Source organism: Pyxicephalus adspersus, chromosome 11 (genome assembly GCF_032062135.1).
Source record: "Pyxicephalus adspersus chromosome 11, UCB_Pads_2.0, whole genome shotgun sequence".
Classification (NCBI taxonomy): Eukaryota; Metazoa; Chordata; class Amphibia; order Anura; family Pyxicephalidae; genus Pyxicephalus; species Pyxicephalus adspersus.
Window position 1 is genome coordinate 42,496,256 of NC_092868.1, and position 9,239 is coordinate 42,505,494.

General features: G+C 37.9%; 1 protein-coding gene across 2 annotated transcripts in view; it reads right to left on the minus strand.

The window, feature by feature from the left end:
• Positions 1-560: 560 nt before the first annotated feature.
• LOC140340730 (integrator complex subunit 11-like) overlaps positions 561-9,239 on the minus strand; it is a 20,055-nt gene continuing 11,376 nt past the window's right edge. The window contains exons 4-6 of one of the 2 annotated variants that reach the window (XR_011922721.1): positions 8,518-8,607; positions 2,979-3,118; positions 561-1,950 (exon numbers count right to left, since the gene is read on the minus strand). The gene's annotated coding sequence lies outside the window, so the exon portion shown is untranslated. Of the gene's footprint in view, positions 1,954-2,978; positions 3,119-8,517; positions 8,608-9,239 lie in introns of both variants that reach the window. The other variant, XM_072426103.1, reaches the window with a different exon arrangement.

The following is a 9,239-nucleotide window of genomic DNA, read 5'->3' on the forward strand; positions in this document are numbered from 1 at the left end:
CCACGTTTGTAAATAATTTTTGGAATCAAGGCAATTATTAGCAGCAAGTCTAGTTAGAAATAAAAGTGGTTATTGCCATGAGGGCATAAGTTTGAAAGTGTTTTGTAACGGAAAAAAGGACAGTTAAATATGCAATAGTGACCAACCTTATATAGATGCAGAAAAGGAACACTGTGCACAGTTCGGCAGGTGGTGCTGTGTAGTGGGTAAATGGCTGAGCATGAGAAAATCCCACCTTTAAAAAGCATGGTGATTGGCGTCCCTAAGATGGTACTGTGGATGCGCGAGGTAGTAGCACATGCGCAGGGTAAAGCTCCCCAGTCACTTCCACCCTTACATGCTTAATGCCCTATTGAGCCGCCCATATGTAAATGATAGGAGGTTCAATGATCTACAGCAAACAGAGAAGCCAATCAGCGGGCAGGGGAGACAAGCCCCCACCCGCTATACCAGCAGCAGGTGCCACACTGAAAGGTAGTAATGGGAAAAAAAGAGCTATTTTAGTAGTAATCAATTTGGAGAAAATAACACGTCATTATTATAAAATAACACGTTACAAACTGTTTAAATGTTTATTAGATTTTACTATCAATCCTTACATTGATTCAAGTGGGGATTGATAGTAAAGTTTGCTAACTGTATTTAAAAGAACTGCATAACATACACAAGATCTGTAATAATCTTTATGGAAAAAACAGAATCACTAAATACCTCTAAATAGCAGTGGTTTAAAGCTCAACGTGTTATTTAAGTCTGGATGTTCAGTGGCTTGAAGGTTAACTATCCATTTGAACTCGACTTGTAATAATTTGGTGTCCAAATTGCCTCCTCATGGGTTTGGAGGAATATGTTCGAAGCCAAAAAAGGTAATAACTGATAGGTCGCTACATGGTAGCTGATGGGCGTGGTGATTCTACCTGCCGTGATTGAATAAACGTGTTCATATATTCTTTTTTTTGAAAGCTTGTTCAGTTTTTCCTATGTAGAACGATCCACATTTGCATGTGATGAGGTAGATGATCCCTTGTGTAGAACAATTATTGTGATGGTTGGGACGATGTACCAGACCATTGGGAACGGGTATGCACAGAGCTTCCTGGATCCAAGGGGAATTGGGTACAATGTCCGCATTTGAAGGTCCCCTTAACCTCGGTTCTAGGTTGTAGTATTTGGAAGTGGCTGCGAACTAGTTGTTCTTTTAAAGATGGTGATTTCTTGAAGACGAATTGGGATACACTACCTGTAAATTGCAATGTTTCTGGCAGAATCTCGTAATGATTCTGATCCTGGGGACGTCTTGGGTCATTTTTTTCTGTATTCCAAAAAGTAGATTTTGTCTGAAATGATTCTTTGGCTCTTTAGTAGGCTTTTTTCAAGTTTCTTAGAGTAGCCTCTTTCTAAGAGCCTTAGTTGAAGTGCTTTTGCTTCTTTTCAAAAATATTCGTTAGTTGAACAGTTCCTTCCTAATTTCAGATATAGGGTACATTTTTAATCAGTGAGGTCAGGTGTGAGCTTGCTGCATGCAAAATCGTATCGTATCTTGTCCACATAATGTCCACAAAAAATTCACAGGGGTTTCCCATGGCCTTCTGGAAGGACTGCCGACTTCCGGTCAGTTCTGGAGGAACGTTGCCGAGCTGGTGGACCAGAGGACAACCCGGTGGACTGCTATTGTTAAATACTTTGCTCCCTTTGGAAGGCTGTAAAGCAGGGGTAGACCAGGGGGGCTGTGAGAGTGGTGGCTTCTGTGGTGACTTTGCTCGCTCTGTGATGCGGGGCTGTGGCTTCGGTGGCTGTGCTGGCTCAGAGGCTTCGCACTCTTTTTCACTTTTTCCTCCACTGCTGGTGGCATGGTTAGACCCGCTACCCATGCCAGTGGACTTTTGGTTCCTCTCTCGACTAGATGATCTCTTTCCTTCTTGATTGCTGTGACTGGATCAACTGCTTTTGCTGCTGTGGCAAAAATAAGACTCACCATTATTACAGACCTCAAAGCAAAATGTTTTCTGATTCTGGATATAGTAGGGAATCGTTAAAACTTCGATCAAGTTTCTGTGCAGTGTCTGTGCTCCAATATGCTCCAAATAGGTGAAAGCTATAAAGTGAACCCATGGCCAGGCTAGGAACATTTAAGTATTTACTTACTCAAAGGGTCCATTTATCAACATGCAAACAGCGTGTTTGTCAGAAAAATAAAATATTTTTACAAATTTAAATCCATTTTTCTGTTTGCCTAATATATTAAAATGGAGATCAGTCGAAAAGATCACAATTTTTATCAGAATCAGCAGGAGGCTAGAAGAGGTAGGTAATGGTAATAACCTGGAAGGTTAAAAAAGTCAAGGCCACCTTCTTAAAATTATAAGAGACAGAAGGGGTTTTGTGAGGCCAAAATCGTATTTAATATATGTGGTTGTTTACATCCGGTAAATCAATATTTGTTATATAATTGGTTTATTATAATGGGGTTTGGGTAAATGAAGGTGAGTATGTGATACTTGCATATCTTCGTAAAGAGTTAACCAAAGCTGGTTAATCCATACTCTAGAAGGAACAGAATAGTGCAGATGGAGGTATAATTGTTAGGGGATCAAATATAGGAAATAATAATAATAATAAATATACAGTTATAAGTTTAATAAAACATACATTTATCTGATATTTTAGTACTTACAGTGGTTGGAGTGTGCACCAATTGCACCATACAAAAAGTAACTCAGGATGTCCCTGAAAATATATTTTTTTTATATAATGTAAGTGATCAAATATATAGGGTATGTGAGGTATGGGTATTTAGGTATGTAAGCTATAATAAGGTAGAAAATGCAGGAAGTCATTTAATTTTCTATATGTGGTTATGGTGAAAATATTTAGTGAATCATATTTATATAAATGAAACAAACAAAAAAAATGCGTATAGTTCATATTGTTAAAAAAAAAAACTATAAAAGGAATAAACTATATTAAAAAGGAATTACCTTTTGTCTTAAAGAGATATGATGTAATACAACATCCTGTAGAAAATATTGAAGTTTGGTGAAGAGCAGAACAGCAGATATCTGTATCTGATATCTGTATACTGTAGCGGTCTCAATACTGCAACATTGTATTCTTCCACCTGAAATAGGCGAGGAGAGAGTGTTCTTGGATCAATACTGCGCATATGCGGGTTAGCGAGCTCCATGTGTATGCGCCATACAGAGAGAAGAGAAAAAAGAAACAAGATCACACCCTCCAGCTGTGGCTCAGTGTCCTAATATAGATATTCAGAGGTGAATTTGGGGTTGTGGCTAGAAGCAGAAGCTGCAGCCATATGGGAGACAAGGATAGCTGGGCCGACAGCGTGACACGCTGATCATTCATAAGGCTAAATGCTGTTTACTTAGCGCCTTGCCCCTCAAAAGTTGAGACTCACAGGTGAGGGAAATGAAGGACAACTAAGAGAGCTAGAAAGGGGAGAAATGAAAGAAAAGAACAGAGAGAGGAGGACAGGAACAGAAAGTAAATGAGACCAGAGAAAAATTATAAGATTGATAAGTGAGCTTAAGAGGGACAAAATAGAGAAAGGAAAGGACTGGGATAGAATATATGTGAGTGATGTATTACTGGCTGAAATGTCAGTGTATGGATGATGGATAAATATAAATAGAGTTTGAAAAATAATGAGGTATGAGATGAAAAATGAATAAAGCCTTGAATGTACTATATGTATTGGTATTGTAAAGTACAGGAGGGGGTATGTTTTAGTATACGTGATCCAAAATTATGAATATTTGCAATGTACTAAACTGACATGAATATAAATGTGTAGAATCTAAATATAATTTTATTAAATTCTTATTATACCAAAATGTGTATACATATAGTATATATGTATGTGTATACATATAGATTGTAGTTAATAACTATGATATACTCATATATAATTACTCTAATTTATATAACAACACATGTCAACATGAGTGTACAATCAGTAATAAAGAAGAGTTGTCAAAGGGTAAAACCGTATAATATTTTCATACATATTTAAAGTGCCATAACTTGTAACATCCAAATGGGAGTATCAAGATGATATTTATGTAGAGATACATAAATATAAGAACTAATCTTATGTACATGCAAATTGGTGGTAGAAATATAAAGGTATACATCAGCATATGTAATAACATTCATAAGTGATATACAGACATATACTTGGCTAAACATAATACCAAAGTAATTGATAACCATAGAAGGGGTGCAGATATGAATGAAGTAGCATTATTCAAAGATAGTATGCCACGGGCACAAATGGGTATAGTAATGTGTATTAGATTATATATGAAGGCAAATATTAAACACTAGTAGCATGAGCATCACATACAAAAGTATGAAAGGGGGTTGAGGTTAGGTGTAGGAAGACTTTCTGCTATACAGAAGTTTCTAGAGGAATGGTTTGTAGCCAAAAAAGTCATTTAAACCTAGGTAAGTGGTGGATTTCAGATTGAAAATTCATTTTGCTTCCAGTTGTAAGGGAAGTTTATCTATGTCTCCACCACAAGGATTTTGTGGGGCTTGATCCAAAGCAAAGAATCAAACTGTACTGACATCATAATTGTGTCTTTTACCTACATGGTAGCCTATGGGGGTTACTACTCCCCCATGGGTCACTGATTGGACATGTTCGTAAATTCTTTTGCTTAACATTCTTCTGGTTTTTCCAATATAAAAAGGTCCGGATATGCAAAAGATGATATCAATCAGTGGTTACCAACAGGTGGTCCACAAAAATTTTGGTGGTTCGCCAGCTCTGGCCAGTACCTTGCTGGAGGGGCACACCAGCCAGAGCCGTAGACCAAGTCTCCTGTACGAATTGTTGGCTCAGGGCGGTGGGCGGGTGTCTCTGGACACGGGTAGGGGGGATTCTGGCATCATGATGTCACTATGGGGGAAGTTTCTTCCCTTGGAGTGACACACGGCTCCCAGTGCATGCGAGATCTGTAGGTCCAAAAAGGTTGGCGACCACTGATATAAATGACACCTGTTGTTTCACAATTTATGTGGAATTGGGGATAATGTACTTGCCCATTGGGAAGTAAAGTACATTGGGATTCTTGTATCCATTTGCATTGCAGACAGTGACCTCATTGGTAAATTCCCCTTACAGAAGGTTTTGATTAAATCTTTTCTGGGCGATAGTGACTTCTAACAAGTTTATCTTTAATTAATGGGGCTTTCCTGTACACAATTCCAGGTGTTTCAATAATAAATTTACTAACTGATGGGTCAGAATATAAAATATTCCAATGTTTGTGACAGATTTTCAGAAACGTCTCACGGTGGTCATGGAACTTGATAATGATCCATGTGGTGTGGTCTTGTGGATTATTAGAGGTTTGCAACAGTAACTGTTGTCTTTCCAATTGTTTGACTCTTCGATAACTTTTTTGAGGAGTTTCTTTGAATAGCCTCTCAAGTAGGACCCTTTCTTGTAGCAACTTAGCCTTTTTATTAAAATCTTCCAATGTTGTGTCATTTCTTTTCAGTTTCAGATACTGACCGTATGGTATGCTATGGGGGTGAAAACTTTTAGCATGTAATATGGTATTACCTGCTGTTTCTTTGAGATATAATGTACAGGAGATTGTGGAATCAGAACGTATACGTAAACGTAGATCCAAAAAGGGAATACTACAAGAGTCTTATTCCATAGTAAACCTAATTTTTTCAACTCCTCCGAGTCACTGATTTCAATCCTAATTCAGGGAAATCATCGATCTTGTCTAAAAAATTAAGAAATCATAGCGTTTCCATAAGAAGATATATTGTTGGTATTTTGATAAAGCAGGATTTGAGAAAAGATTTTGCTTCCACTTACCACTTAGTAAACATTTGTGTATAATGGGGCACATTTAGTCCCCATTGCGACACATTGTAGCTGTAGATACATCTAATTGTCAAAAGTAAAGGTATTTCTGATTATTATGAATTGTAGTAAAGAAATGACAACATCGACCTGAGTGGCTGTTAATTGAGAAGTACTTAAGGCCTCAAGGACTGATTGAACACCTTGTTTATAAGGGATACTACTATATAATTGCTTAAATGTCGATTGCCACAAGTATAGTGTTGGCTGGAACTGTTGGATCATTTGTTAGGTAAATTCGATAAGTGTCTTTCAGATAGTAATTTTCTTATATATGGTAATTTAGTCACTAGTGGTCTGAGGACTGAATCTACTAAATCACTTACATTAGATGAGATAGAATTATTACCTGATATGATAGGTCGGCCTGTAGGGTTTTGTATATCTTTGTGTATTTTAGGTTAAGTATAAAATGTAGGAACTGTGGGGTGGACTTGTAACGTGATGTGTCCAATACTACCACTTTTCCTCCTTTATCGGACAGTTTAATGGTTATGGCGTGGTTTTTCTTGAGGTTTTGAACAGCTCTGGCTTGCTGGGGAGTAAAATTAGATTTAGATGGTAATGAGCTAAAATTGGTCGCAAGAATATCTTTGGTGATAGTTGAGGGTAAAAGTTAGATTTTGATTTTCGAAATAACAGATCATAAATGAATTTGTCCTGGTAGTTGGTTGCTTGTGTTTGAACGTCTCTCGGTGTTGGTGGTTCTTCAGAATGAGAGGTTAGATCTGTTTCATTTTCACATAGTAATAGATATATATTTTTGAGTACCATAAAGTCTTGTGCATTGTAGGTCTTGAAAATCAGGAGACTGGGGATAGGTTGAGAAGCATGTGTCTTGTCATAGGTGGTTTTCAATATTAGTTTTTGTGCGAAAAGGTTTGTATCCTTGATCATTTCAAATTTATCAATTCTTGCGGTAGGGCAAAATGAAAGGCCCATTTTTAGTACCTATATTTCAACTAGAGATAATTGGTAGGAAGAGAGATTTATGGTATCCATATTGTCCATTTTCATTTGGGTTGAGGGAAATATTGATTTATGAGAATCTGTTTTAGTATGGATGATGTTAACTGTTGATGGAAAAAAAAAAAAGATTGTTGTGGTCTTGGAATAGCACCTATGGTAAATAGGTTGCTGTGGTGTGTGGGAGGAAGAGACTGAATTGTTAATTCAGATGTTTTAATTGTGAGTGTGTGACTGTGTATCCATGGTTGTTTTGCAGGCCTCTTGGAACTGTGTGGGTAATGTTGAGTGTTGGGAAATGGGGACTATTGTGGGAGTGGTTTGGGTGGAAAAGGTGAGAGTTGTTGTTTGAGGAGTTGGGTTGGTAAACAAAAGAGGAGTGTGTGTTGTTAGATTGAGTGCATTTCTTGGGAGAGTGGTGATTGCTGGGAGGGGGTTGAAGGATGGTTGGGAGGTACCCAGAATGGACCCTAATGTTGGGTGCAATAAATTTTTATGTGCCTTGAGCAGAGATCATGGTAAGTGCATTGAGTTGGTTGAGTTTGTCATCAATAGTTGTTATCTTGGTACAACTGTGATTCTTAGTGCTCACTCTTGTACGGTATTCTCTTCTTGCCTTTTTGAATATTCCCCTACCTGTGTTTCAGCATTCATGCCTGTGAGGCGGGAGAAGGTGAGCCAGCAACTAAAAGTAAATAATATATCTACACATTATACCTATCTACCTATTATATATGTACCTACACAGAACCAAATACAAACAAAAACCTACAAATTGAATTTCCTACCCGATTTGCTTCCGGTCAGCAAAGCAGCTAGAAAAAAAAAAGCAAACAGAAAAAGTATTTAAAAATGACGCCTGCTGGAAGCAGGATGCTGATGGTCGCCTAAGATGGCCGATACTAGAAACAGTAAAATACCCCTACTTGAATAGTTTGGAGATTAACAGAGTTATGGCACCAAATCGCACTCATTAACATCTAATGGTTTAATGATTGTACAATTAAGATTTTTCCTACAAAATGCCACAGGATGATAAACAGGTAGGTGTAATTATAGAACAACAGAATCCCGGTAAACACCATCAGGCAGAACACCAGTTCACTAAGTCATATTGTATGAACAAAAATGTTACACATAAATTCTACCATATTATATTCAATGCCTATTGCTTGAGACTCAGACTGCAATTTCAAGGAGGCATCCAGCAGGTGGCCCCAGAGATACAAATGGCAGTAGTAGAGATTCATTGAAGGAAAGAATGTCTTTGCTTTCTTTTGTATGACTATGAGCTGAACTTTGCTGCACATGTGCAAGGCACTGAGAGACTGTTTTTGACAGCTAAAGAAAAGTAAAAAGAATAGGGAAAACAGATGTTTGTTCTTGGAACAAAGACAGAAAAAGAACACCTGTAGGGGAGAGGGTGGGTACCTTTATAGCTTTGGTAAGTGGTCCTATGGAGATCAAGGGGCGGAACTAACCCAGCTGTATGCTGTGAGAAGGAGTGACAAAAAATAAATTTTTAAATTTAAAATGTATAGAGACACACACACACGTGTCCCTGTTGTAGCATTTAGGGATTCATGCCATTCACCAGTGTTCATTTTGCAGTTGAAAATGTATTTAAAGTGAAAAAGGAAATGTACCGTTTGTCTCCCTTCCATTTCCAGCTTGCGCTGGCCACTTAGGATCTTGTGACCAACTGTGCCCTGCACACAGTAACCGGGCATGATCACCTACACAGGAGCAAAAGAGAAAGTCTGAGCATCATAGCAAACTCTGGGAAGACACAATCTCTCCAGTTCTCTGTCTTATACTGTGTAAAATAAAAGCAATAACATGAAGGTTTAAATTCTCCACTTTACTGTACACATTACATAGAACCCTTTCTGGTGTAACAGGGCATTGCACAATATTGCCTGTAAAGGTAAAAACTAAGTCTAAAATAAGCAAGCAATCCAGCCATGACACATCCAAAAATATGTGTCCCCCACTGCTGAATCTGCAACCTTCCAGAGTCTGATCATTGAAAATCTAATAGGCAAATGAGATTTAAAAAAATTGTTCTGACCATTTAACTCCCTAAACTTTAACCAAGCGCAAAGAACTTGGAGTACCATGTTCTTTTCATAGCCAGCCTATTTACTTAAAATCTGCAAGGACTGAACAACATGCAGCATTCCAGGAGTTGCAACAAGCACACAATGATCACAATATCTGTCCTTGTGCACCATAGTCAGCTGTACAGGTAGTCCCTGGGTTACATACCCTGTTTCCCCTATGATAAGGCACTGTCTTATATTTTTTGAAATGCCAAAATATGCCCTAGGTCTTATTTTCAGGGGGATGTCTTATTTTTCCATGAAGA